We start from the raw sequence: 13350 nt of genomic DNA on the forward strand, positions 1-13350 counted from the left end.
GGGGTTAAAGACATAACAATTGAATATATAACTCATGCCAAGGAAGCCGTGCAGGATAAAAATGTCAGTGGTGCAGCATAAAAGTTTCACGTGTTTCATGTTTTATTTTTTTGTGTCCTTTGCACGTGTGAGTTTACGTGTATTTTTTGATTGCATGTACAAACAACTATAAATACTATCTTCACAGCTTGTCTAGTCTGTAATGAGATCTAAAGATTTCTCTGTTAATCATTTTTATTTTCATCACCATTTACACCATGTTATCATAATAACCACTTAACTATATGAATGCAATTCAATGCCACTTATAACTGCATTTCAACGGGCTTTGGAGCTAAATCTGGAGACTATTGTCAAATCTATTTGGACGGGTTCTGTTGGTTTGCAGTTGTATGTTGTAAAAGATATTATCTCAGATATAAAGTCCATGCATTCATATTTTGATAACTGTGGGACTGCTTGCATGTAACAGGAAATGTGACAAAGCTGTTGATGCTCTGGCTAAACATCAATCCTGAAGACTAGCTCCTCAGACATATCCAGGCCTTCCCAAGAAAGATGTGGGAATCCCATAAAAGAATAGTGAACGGTGATAGGATCGAACATGCTACCCCAGAGCAATATATTCTGAAATTTACCTGGAAATTGATCCATTAACAACAATGTATCAAAACCTACAATCAAGCTCAAGTTTTTCTTCCAATAATTTCATGGATGCCTGAGGTAGACAAAGCTGAGTTGAATTTAACCAAAACTAACAAACTGTATATATTTCTCGTTTTGAATTCCGATATTGGCCCTATTCCAAAACCCAAAAACTTTCCAAATTTCCAAAATATCTGGTGTACGCATCTCTGAAAATTTGAAGCGGGATGTGACTCATGCTATTACAGCTACAATACTGATGAGAGAGCGGTGCTTGCTGTCGCACTTTAGCTGAATCTTCTAAGATGATGAAGCCTAGTGAAAAGTTCAAACGTTATTGATAATGATACCTCATTAATTTGTCCATGGATGGCCTTATGTTTCCATGTGAAGATTGTGTAACAATTATCTCGAGCAAAGTAGTCTGTTTTTTTTGGTAATCGCCATTCGAAATGTGTGTGGTTGTATAATGATTTTGGATGAAATATACCACATTTTCTAAGTTCTGTAACCTCTTTTATCTGGTCCAACATGCTCCATGTGGTATCATGTTGTATGCCTCCTAGTTTGGGTCCTAGGGATTTCTCCATCCACCCAATATAGAAGGATAAGGGTTGTCTAAAGTGTATTAAAATACTAAATTACCCTTAGACAAACTTAATAATTCTAACTATCTAAAACAAATACTAAAACCAAAATCATTTTTGTTTGACAATCTTCTATCAAAAAACTAAAATCCAATCCATAAAAATTAAAAACTAAAACCTAATAACAAACAACAATTCAATTCTCCATATTTTGGTTTTCGGACAATCGTCGACAAACAATTTCGAATGATTGAGTTAAATCCCTTTAATACGTTCCTTTTAAAAGAGTTTCATCAATGATTCAATTATGAATCTTTGAAATTTCTCATCAAATTTTTATGAAACCAAACCAGAATCGGTTGATATAAGCATTAACGTAAACCGAATTGTTGATGTTCCCTAGAATCGGTAGATATGGTACACTTACATCAACCACAATCTATTTACGCTAATGCATACATAAACCGATTTTGGAACCATGTTTGAGATTGCACAAATATCAAGAATCGGTATATGTGTAACAATCGGTTTTTATATCTAAGTAGATCAACCGATTAAGGATTTGATGGCTTTAGAGAAACCCCAAAACAACAATCGTTTCACGTTGTGTAACATGTAATCGGATTTATGTTTGCATTTTCCTGTACAATTTTTGTCTCCACAATCGGATTACATATATATGTACTACAATCGGTTTGTGTATGAACAACGACCGATTGTCGTTCCTAATTTGGGAATTTAACCCAGAATCCGTTTTTGTGGTGCTATCGAATAAACCGATTGTGGGTTAAAATTTTGAATGTTTTTCCATATATGGGTGATCATAAGATCCACCCACTTCTTCATCACTATTAGAGTCTCCATCATCGCTATAAAGTTTCATTTTTGCAAACTGTGTGGGTAAAATACCCGACGGCCACGTGTCAACATCCCAAGGGATGAATACATGATAATATGAGGAGGTTGAATCACCGAATCATTCGTTGAAAGAGAAGGATTTGTCTCAGTCGAGGAAACTACAAAAGCGCCACATGAATGACGCGTGTATGTAATGGTCTAATATGCTCATACGGTCAGGTCTAAAAAGCAAGACCGCATTTAATGAAGGATAAGAACAGGACTTGGGTAGTTGGGTATCGTGACAGAAGGCTCAGACGATCTATACTACGACCCAAAGGAGATGTAGCACGAGGTTCTCCACAGAAGGGAAGCACGATCCAAGGGAGAGCCAGACAACTCGGAGGGAGGACCAAGTATGCCATTGCGAGAGACGGTATAGAACGAGTCCGAGGGAGCCAGGACGATGGATGACAGCTCACCCATCTCGGACGATCAAGTGACTACGAGTTTATTCTGTCTATAAATACCAGTCCATGTTCCAGGAGATGGACGACTTATGTAATCTTAGATGGTTTTTCTACAGAGAATTCCTGAGAGAGATTTAGATAGAGAGAAAATGAGAAATCTAGAAGAGATCTGTAACACTTTCAAGGGTAAGACCTTATAATCAATAAGAAAACATCTTCTTCTCCGTGGACGTAGGTCTTCATGGCCGAACCACGTTATATGCTTATGTCAATCTTTACATTTCATGCTATTTACATCTTGTTCATGATGAATCTTGTATGTTTAAGTAGTTTTTAGTCTTTAATCTTACTTGGGTGTAGCAGTCAGAAAATATGCAGCTACATTTTGGCGTTAGAAACATGGAGGTATGAAGATCTAATCTATCTCCCTAACAACAACTCTATATTGCTTTCATAATCTCTGTAAGAGAAGTGTTTTCACACTACAAAGTAGATTTCTATTGAGATGAATGAGTAGAGCTCGGACTCAAAAATGATCTTCACGATCTAAGAAGTCTAGGAGAACATCAACAGATCTACGTTTTTTCACTAGTTTTATTTAAGATTTCTTGTTATTTTCAAGATTTTCAAAGTCTTCCTCAAGTAGCTCAGGAGAGTTGTAGATCGGAGTAAACATGGTGTTCTAAATGCTTCGGTGCTCAAACAATCTCCTCCATGAAAGAGGTGGGAAGAGATGCTAGTCAATAGGCTACATAAGGAAGCAATCACCTTATGAGAGTTGAAAATGACGAACTTTTCATGATGTTCATCATCAAACTCACCATAATCTTGGAATCTCCTTCAAATTTAAGTCAAGGGGAGGAATTAATGAGTATATAATCATCCATCAAACTCAAAGTTTGTTTGAAATCATAAGTTAAAAGATGATGAGATATATTTCCTAAAATGGGAAAACATACTCCATCGTCATAATTAGATTCTTTTCCTATAGGGGTATGGCGTGTTGAAAGAGATATTTCCTCGAAAAGAGGGGATTGGAAAAACACCTTTTCTCCATCATCAACACCTCATGCAAAGCGGGATGTTTTGACATTCTCACATGTATCCAAAATCTACTGCAAAGTGTTCCTGTACTAAACTGTCCAGTCTGAACTATGACTTAGTAATTGCATGTGACCTGCAAATTTAGGGTCCCACTTTTCTAAAAGAAAAAACGAAATTAAGTATTATTGCATATGTTGCAGGGAAGGTAATGGTGACGCGACGATCTACTCGTGCGAGCCAAGGAGAAAATGGTGGAGCCCAAACAGTAGGACTCGACGATATGGAGCCAAGCGAGGCTCTGATCCCAGGCGAGGGACAACCTGATGACCAATATCGGGAAAGACTAACTGATAATTCTAGCTCCGAAGGCGAGGGAAACCCCTTCGAGAAGCATGATGATATTCATCTTACTCAGCCAGGAGGGTTGAGCCGCTTGCCGAGACAAGCAGCAAACAGTGGGGCCAAGAAGGATAACCCTTCAGACCTCGTCGATGCTAATGCTTCTATTGCAGCCATTCTGAAAACCAAAGAGGCACAGGATAAGAGAACGATGAAACTAGAAAGGCGCAATAGAGAGATGGAATAGAGAAACTGCAGGATAAAACACAAAGTAATAAAGAATGTACTGGTTTGGTTGGAAAACACACAAAAACTCTTGCAAGTATACAAGGCCAAGTTTTAGTATAGAAAGTAAGCAAGGGATCATTCCACAGGGACTTGGGGTGTATTGAAGTTTCCTAGATAGTCTGAGCTAGTGACAGGCAGTGAAGTTAAGAGACAAAGAAACAAAGAAAATTCAGTGGCAGTGAGCCAAAGGCAGTGGCAAAGAATAAGAAAAACTAAGAACAACTTAACCAAAACAAAACATGGAAAAGAAATTGTGGATGGGAAGTGTAAGGAGATGGATGAGAATTCCCTTCACCTAGCTAGTTCACCTAGGTTAAGTTTTTGTCATATGTCTAGTTAACTAACCTTACAGCCTTAGCTAACCCCTAGTATTGGCTGTCTGTTTAAAGCACAACCAATCACAGACTAACTAGGCAGTGGCTTACTAACTAATGTAGCTGATTAACTCCTTAGAGCCACCACTGACTCCTAGCATTAGTGGTCTTCTTACAGCACCACTAATCACAAATCAGTTGGGCTTTTAGGAATCTAACTAGCCTAAGCTATTTTGAGTTCAACAAAAACCATCCTAATAGCTAACCATCATGGTTCAGTTGGCTTCTCTGAGATTTAAACAGGAAAAATACATGATCATGTGTAGAAACAATACAAACATGCTAATTAACACAAACATAACATGACAGATGGATACAAAACATCACAGGAACAAACATCACACACAGAACACAACAGGATATTACACTAAACATGAACACAACATGAACAGCACAAAAATGATCATTAACAGAACTTGGTTCTGGACACACTGGCTAATCCAGGCATGTCTTTAACACAACCCAACAATACATATTTATACCCACAGACCCAATTTCCCAAAACTACAAAATTAGGGTTCTTCCCCAAAAATCAGTTGAATTAGGGTTACCTAATTTTTTGAAATTGATCCTTGAAATCGTCGACCCATGCTTTGTAATTGCTCCCTGACCTCTTCTCATGCGCCAATTGCAACTCTAGGTTACCTAATTCATCAGTTTTTCACGCCTAGGGGTTCAGGCAAAGAAGCGTGAAAAAGTGAGAAAATAGGGAACTAGAGGGCTAGGGGGGAGATGGGTTTTGGTTGTTGGTCGATAGGGTGATGATGGTGGCGGAACTAGGGTGGCTGTGGCAGGGAGAAGGTGGTGGCGACAGTTGCAGGGAGAGGTGGTTTTGCAGCAGGGTAAGGTGGAGAAGAAAGAGGTCGACTGAGTTTGGGGTAGGGGGCGTTTGGTAGAGGTGTAGGGTGTTTGGTACTGTAGTGTTGAGCGGTTTCAGCGAGGGATGACGTTTCGCGATCTGGTCTGTGGGATGTGACGATGGTAGGTGGATCCAACGGTGAGATGGGAGGCTGTGGGTAGCGACCGTCGGATGGAGGAATGCAACGAAAAGGACGGCCCAAGATGGAGATGGGCGTTGCGATGTAAAGCGGGAGCTTCGGAGTTTGATGTGCGATGATGGAGCGACCGTAGGATGCTGAAATGCTTCGATCTGACGGCTGAAATCCGAGACGGGCTTGGATAGTGGAAATGGGTTTGAGAAAGGGCTTTGGGCCTTGGGTATGCCAATCCCATATCTTCTTTAAGGACAATTCTTCTTCTTCAAGCCCATTCCTAGCCTCTTGGTCTTGTGCACAACATTCTTCGCGGCTTCCTTGTGTAATTCCTCCCGGCTTTTCACCACTCTTCAGCTCTTTCCGCTCCGCAAGTTATCCAGACTTTATTTATTACCTAAAAATGCAAAATTAAGTAAGAAAAATATTTATTCTTGAAAACAATGAAAATACAGAATATGGGATAAAATGTAGAATTAATGCACAAAAGATGAGTTAAATGCCAAGAAAAATATATAAATATGCACTTTTTAGCACTCATCAAATACCCCCAAACCTGAATTTTACTTGTCCTCAAGTAAAACAAAACTAAGGAAATCCTACCTATACCACTGTCGCTGGTCTCTCGAATGCATTTAGCGTATGCACTAAGCCTTTTAAACCACTAAGTGTCCCTAGTGGACGAGTTGAAGTCTCGTGAAGGTTTGCTTAGAACGTACCTACAAAGTTCTAGGTCAAAATATAAGCTCAGATTCCATCAAATGTGACATGTGCAACAGTTAAGCTCACAGCAAAATGGAGATGTCAATCTAGCTATCAAAGGCACAATCCTAGCACTGATAACAAAAAAAGACATGTGATAAGAGTGTAAAGTGTATCTACACATGTGTAAAGAAAGATCTGAAGTTATGACTACTAATCACCAAGAGATAGTTTCTCAGGCTAAGAACAAGGTCGAAATCTAGCTAGCTGTCCGGACTTTACGAGAATTGTGAATGAGTTGGAGGTATTTCACAATTACTCGCGTTGTACATCAATGGCATACACCCTCCTTGCTTATTACAATGAAACAACAAAATGACTATTTACATGACTCTTATTTACATTGACTACTCTCTTTTTATTTTTGGAACAAGAGATGATGGAATTGATAAATACTGATTTTTTTGTTTTTCTGATATTTTTTTTTTTTTTTTCTGAAATATACACATCGTTTTTTTTTTTTTTTTTTTTTTTTTTTTTTTTTTTTTTTGAGAACAAGGAAACACTTTTGATACATATACAAAAGGAAACAAAAATTACATGACACTTTGCAAGAGGTAGCCCTTTTTGATGCACCCAGTTAAATTCGATGGTTGCTTTTCTTAATGTAACCTCCACCTTCTATCCCAACCAACCAAAGAACAAGCTAGTCAAGTTTCGTTCAGTATTCTAAAGTGATTGGCAATCGTAACTTCCTATCAAACACCTTGAAGATCGAGGCCATACATGTATTGGTAGATCGTGCGCGTGCAAATTTCTTATCACAATGTGAATTGTGCTAGAATCAGGGTGCCTAAATATCTAGACTAAGACTCCTAATAAAAATACATATTTGCACAAGAGTCAACATTTCAAGGTAAATGAGCTCCATTTTTTATGTTTTTTTCATTTTTTTAATTTTTTTTTGGAATTTTTCAATTTTTTTAAAAAGATGGAGTTTTGTTTTCAATTATAGCATATTATCGTGGTATCTACTCTATACCCCCAAACCTAAACTAAACATTGTCCTCAATGTTTCAAAATATGGAAAGAATTAAAATGCAACATATGGAAAGGGACATGCTGAGTAGAGTAAAAGGAGAGAGAATACCCGATTTCGGCGAAAGCAGAATTAAAACTCCGTTATTCAAGGCAAAAATCCAACATATTTCAGCCGAGATCATATTGGATTAGCAAAATATATACAAAAGGAACAAAAAGGTTTTTAAGAAATTTTAGCTACTGGATTATATACAAAAATTCACCATACACTAACAATCTAAAGAGTTGAGGATCAACCCAAAAGACAAAGTGTAGCGGTTTCAACAACTTCACACATGAAAGAAAAGCACGTGAAGCTGTGAAACCAAATGAGCTACCCCCAAACCTGGATTTTACAGAAGATATAATTTTGAAAACAAAATCGCGCAGTTTTGGGGGTTCATCATGCACAAGATCTAACTCAAAGTGTACTTTGCTATGGACGGGCAAACATGCAATTTCCAACTGTGGTTCCTCCAAGATATTATATTTAAATGCAAGATTGTCCAAGAGGACTTGGGAAGCACACAGTTCCAAACCTAGATTAGGCATTCTCAGAAAAATTGGTTTTACAATATTGGTACAAACCAAATCTAGGTTGGGTGGAAGGCCATCAGATTGTGACTCGTGTAGGAGGATAGGCACATCATTACTAATCACATCAACATCTCCTAAGTCTTCTACAAGTGTCACAACATGCTCACAATCATCAAACAAATTGGCAAGATCACAATCAGAGTCATCAACATCATTAACAGATTCATTCTCATGCATTGGCAAATCAGGAGAAATATCACACTGTGACCTAGGTAGAGAATCAGACACATCAAATATATTTTCATGCATATTAGTGTCTACAGAAGATTCAACTATTCCTATGTCATGTTCATCTTCACAGAATAATTGTACGAATCCCATGTCAATATCAAAATCATATGAATTACAATGAGTATCAGAAAAAACAACATTCATGAAGGTCGAGGGCGAGAAGCCATATGTTATTGAACCAACAGGTTCCACAATATTTTCATGTTCTTCTAACACATCATCATAATCATCATCATGGTAGCATGCATGTTGGTCCTCATTAAAAGTGGTGGTGTCGTTAGTCGATTCATGTTCCTCTAAATTAGGTTCATATTCAACATCATTTACATGAATGGGACTAGACACTTCATTAGGGACAACATACATTTCCTCATGAATTTCCTCCTTTTGTAGGTGAAGCAAAATCTGATCTAAATGTGCCTGAATTCGTGATGTAGATCTATCGAAGTTTTGCTCACTGAGTCTGAAAGCTTCTGTGGTGGAGTCTAAATTCATGGGAGTACAAAATTCTTCATGTTCAAATTGTGGTGATTGGTACATGTGTGCATGGTCATTAGGGTTTATAAAAGATTGATCGCAACCCTCAAATGATTGATTATGGTCCCAATGACTACCATTCTCACAATTTATGGGCATTTCATACCTTGGATTTTCTCTAGATTGCCTAAAATTATGCAAAATATGACAATTCTCAACAGGGTGGTCTAAACTACCACATGCGGGACATGCATAGATTTTAGGTTGCCTAAGAAAATTAGATGTGACAGATTCCTCATGTGATTGCATTTCTAAAGCTGCGATCCGAGCTTCTAATTGATCGATCAGTGATGATTGTGTGGGTGAGGCACTAGCAAAATGTTCATTTTCACGTTGTGGCGAATGATGCATGTGTGAATAGTCATTAGGGTTCAAGTATTGAGGCTCGGGACTTTGAAAATGTCCATAATAATTCCTATGACTATTGACATCATGGTCTATGGGAGGTTCATAACGTGAAGTATGTCCACACGCAAGTTCTCTAAGGGATTTGTTGTATTCCCCAACTGTAGACCAAGATCTAGACATGATTGGGCTCAAAAGCTAAGTAACTATGTTACAAAGCCCAAAATTTGGTTTTTAATGGGTTTGGATTTTTGGGAAAAATTTGGTTTTTGTGGGAATGAAAAACATTTGGTTTTTGATGGGAAACATTTGGTTTTTATGGGGATAAGCCCACTGTTTTGGTTGTGCTTTGGTGAGGCAATGGGTTTGGGGAACTGTTGTGAAACAGAGCCCAACTTTCGGCCTAGAGTTTGGGTACACGACCCACTAACGACTTCAGCAAGCCCAGAAACTAATGAAGCCCAGCTGAGTTGGTAGGTTCAGTTAACCTTGTTTAGGTTGTTTGTTGGGTTTTTGAAACCCAAAATTTTGATAGGGACAATCCCACAGTTAATGCTCAAATACAAACCCAAAAGTTAACTTACATTACAAGCCCAACAAAAAAAATGGAAAAAATTATTACAAGCCCACAAATTAAAAATGGAAGCCCACAGGTTGGGTTCTCTTAATGGGTTTAGGCTTACCTATAAAGCACAGCCCAGCTGCTCAGTTAGGTTGCAAAAGCCCAGTTGGGCTTTGGATCATCCTAAGCTTTGGCTTCAACACTCAAGGCCCAGTTGGGCTTGGTTCAATTTCTTCTCCTTCTGCAGCTTACAGCCCAGTTGGGCTTGGTTCAATTTCCTCTCCTTCTGCAGCTTACAGCCCAGTTGGGCTTTTCTTACATCAGCTTCAGCAGGCAGCAGCAGCAGGGAATAGCAACAGGAGCACAGCAGCAATAGCAGCAGCAGGATCAGGAGCAGCAGCAGGATCAGGAGAAGCAGCAGGAGAAGCAGCTCAGCTCTATTTGGGCTTCACAGCAGGTACCTGGACTCAGCAAAGATCAGTTTCTTTCAGCTGCACTACACAGCAGCTACTAAAACAGCAAGTTAATCTAAGATGCAAGAATGCAATGCATGATGCAAGATATGCAGTGCAGAGAATATGCAAGATGAATATGCAAGTGAGGCTAGATGAACTAAATGCAAGGAGAACAGCAAATAAGAATGCTTCGAAAACACAACGCCAAGTCCCCGGCAGCGGCGCCAAAAACTTGGTGTGGTTGGAAAACACACAAAAACTCTTGCAAGTATACAAGGCCAAGTTTTAGTATAGAAAGTAAGCAAGGGATCATTCCACAGGGACTTGGGGTGTATTGAAGTTTCCTAGATAGTCTGAGCTAGTGACAGGCAGTGAAGTTAAGAGACAAAGAAACAAAGAAAATTCAGTGGCAGTGAGCCAAAGGCAGTGGCAAAGAATAAGAAAAACTAAGAACAACTTAACCAAAACAGAACATGGAAAAGAAATTGTGGATGGGAAGTGTAAGGAGATGGATGAGAATTCCCTTCACCTAGCTAGTTCATCTAGGTTAAGTTTTTGTCATATGTCTAGTTAACTAACCTTACAGCCTTAGCTAACCCCTAGTATTGGCTGTCTGTTTAAGGCACAACCAATCACAGACTAACTAGGCAGTGGCTCACTAACTAATGTAGCTGATTAACCCCTTAGAGCCACCACTGACCCCTAGCATTAGTGGTCTTCTTACAGCACCACTAATCACAAATCAGTTGGGCTTTTAGGAATCTAACTAGCCTAAGCTATTTTGAGTTCAACAAAAACCATCCTAATAGCTAACCATCATGGTTTAGTTGGCTTCTCTGAGATTTAAACAGGAAAAATACATGATCATGTGTAGAAACAATACAAACATGCTAATTAACACAAACATAACATGACAGATGGATACAAAACATCACAGGAACAAACATCACACACAGAACACAACAGGATATTACACTAAACATGAACACAACAACACACAAAAATGATCATTAACAGAACTTGGTTCTGGACACACTGGCTAATCCAGGCATGTCTTTAACACAACCCAACAATACATATTTATACCCACAGACCCAATTTCCCAAAACTACAAAATTAGGGTTCTTCCCCAAAAATCAGTTGAATTAGGGTTACCTAATTTTTTGAAATTGATCCTTGAAATCGTCGACCCATGCTTTGTAATTGCTCCCTGACCTCTTCTCATGCGCCAATTGCAACTCTAGGTTACCTAATTCATCAGTTTTTCACGCCTAGGGGTTCAGGCAAAGAAGCGTGAAAAGTGAGAAAATAGGGAACTAGAGGGCTAGGGGGAGATGGGTTTTGGTTTGTTTGCGTCGATAGGGTGATGATGGTGGCGGAACTAGGGTGGCTGTGGCAGGGAGAAGGTGGTGGCGACAGTTGCAGGGAGAGGTGGTTTTGCAGCAGGGTAAGGTGGAGAAGAAAGAGGTCGACTGAGTTTGGGGTAGGGGGGTGTTTGGTAGAGGTGTAGGGTGTTTGGTACTGTAGTGTTGAGCGGTTTCAGCGAGGGATGACGTTTCGCGATCTGGTCTGTGGGATGTGACGATGGTAGGTGGATCCAACGGTGAGATGGGAGGCTGTGGGTAGCGACCGTCGGATGGAGGAATGCAACGAAAAGGACGGCCCAAGATGGAGATGGGCGTTGCGATGTAAAGCGGGAGCTTCGGAGTTTGATGTGCGATGATGGAGCGACCGTAGGATGCTGAAATGCTTCGATCTGACGGCTGAAATCCGAGACGGGCTTGGATAGTGGAAATGGGTTTGAGAAAGGGCTTTGGGCCTTGGGTATGCCAATCCCATATCTTCTTTAAGGACAATTCTTCTTCTTCAAGCCCATTCCTAGCCTCTTGGTCTTGTGCACAACATTCTTCGCGGCTTCCTTGTGTAATTCCTCCCGGCTTTTCACCACTCTTCAGCTCTTTTCCGCTCCGCAAGTTATCCAGACTTTATTTATTACCTAAAAATGCAAAATTAAGTAAGAAAAATATTTATTCTTGAAAACAATGAAAATACAGAATATGGGATAAAATGTAGAATTAATGCACAAAAGATGAGTTAAATGCCAAGAAAAATATATAGAAATATGCACTTTTTAGCACTCATCATGTACCACTCACCACCATTGAAGAAATCCCCGAGGAGGAAAACCCTTTCGAGCATCTGCAAGACGACGAACGAATTAACATCCCTGACACCTCGAATGAGGAAACAACGGGTCGATTTCCTAAGGGAAGTAGAAGTGTGTCCGACCACAAGGATAGCCTATCCGAGGGGTCGTCAGAAGTTGATCCCAAACACATACGAAACAAGAACCAAATCGGAGAATTAAATATTGACTACGAGACCGAGAATCTCGCAGCCACAAACCCAAAGTGAGGGGAGAACCCGAGGTCAACTCGCTCTAAGATTGTGCCATACGTTGAACATTCTTACGATGACTCAGGGCGATCAAGGCATCGCCCTCATGAACCATCTTTCTCTCCCGAGAGAGCTCTGGGAAGAAGAAAGAAGGCCGAAACCAGGCGAGATAAGGACGAACTCCAAACCCGAGTCAACCGACTCGAAGCAATGTATAGAGAAGCAACAGGGAAGCAGGAAAATAAGAAGTTGGCAGTAGTCCTGCAAGAAGCAGGACAATCTCCCTTATCCGAAAATCTATTAATATTGTTATTCCCAAGGAAATGCTCTCTACCGGTGTATACACCTCCATTCACAGGAACAAGAGATGCAATTGAGCACCTTAGAACTTATCGTATGACACTGACCACGGGGGCACCCATATGTTGTGTGGAGATCCGCCACGAGGCACGGTACTTAGAATGTAACACCATATCACACTCGGCGATAGCCACCCCCATATGAGAAGGAAATATCATTGGACGACTTCACAAACGAAACTTCTACGACGATGAAGTTTTCAGTGCATCCAGAGAACCCCAATTGGAAGAATGGATGAAACTTCCCATTACATTTGCAACCTCAGAAGCACCTGAAGGAGGACAAAACCACAATGACCCACTAGTGGTCACGATGGCCATCACACTCCCCGAGTACGAGGGCGAGGAGACAAAAAAAAGGCACTCCCATGGGCGATGCCCAGAATCCTGATCGATGGAGGCAGTTCTGTGGAGATATTATTCTATGAAACATTTAAACAAATGGGTCTCAAAGACGAATGTCTTGTCCCCTCCACTTACAACATATTTGTCTTCAACGGGTCATCAAC

This window comes from Papaver somniferum, chromosome 1 (genome assembly GCF_003573695.1).
Source record: "Papaver somniferum cultivar HN1 chromosome 1, ASM357369v1, whole genome shotgun sequence".
NCBI lineage: Eukaryota > Viridiplantae > Streptophyta > Magnoliopsida > Ranunculales > Papaveraceae > Papaver > Papaver somniferum.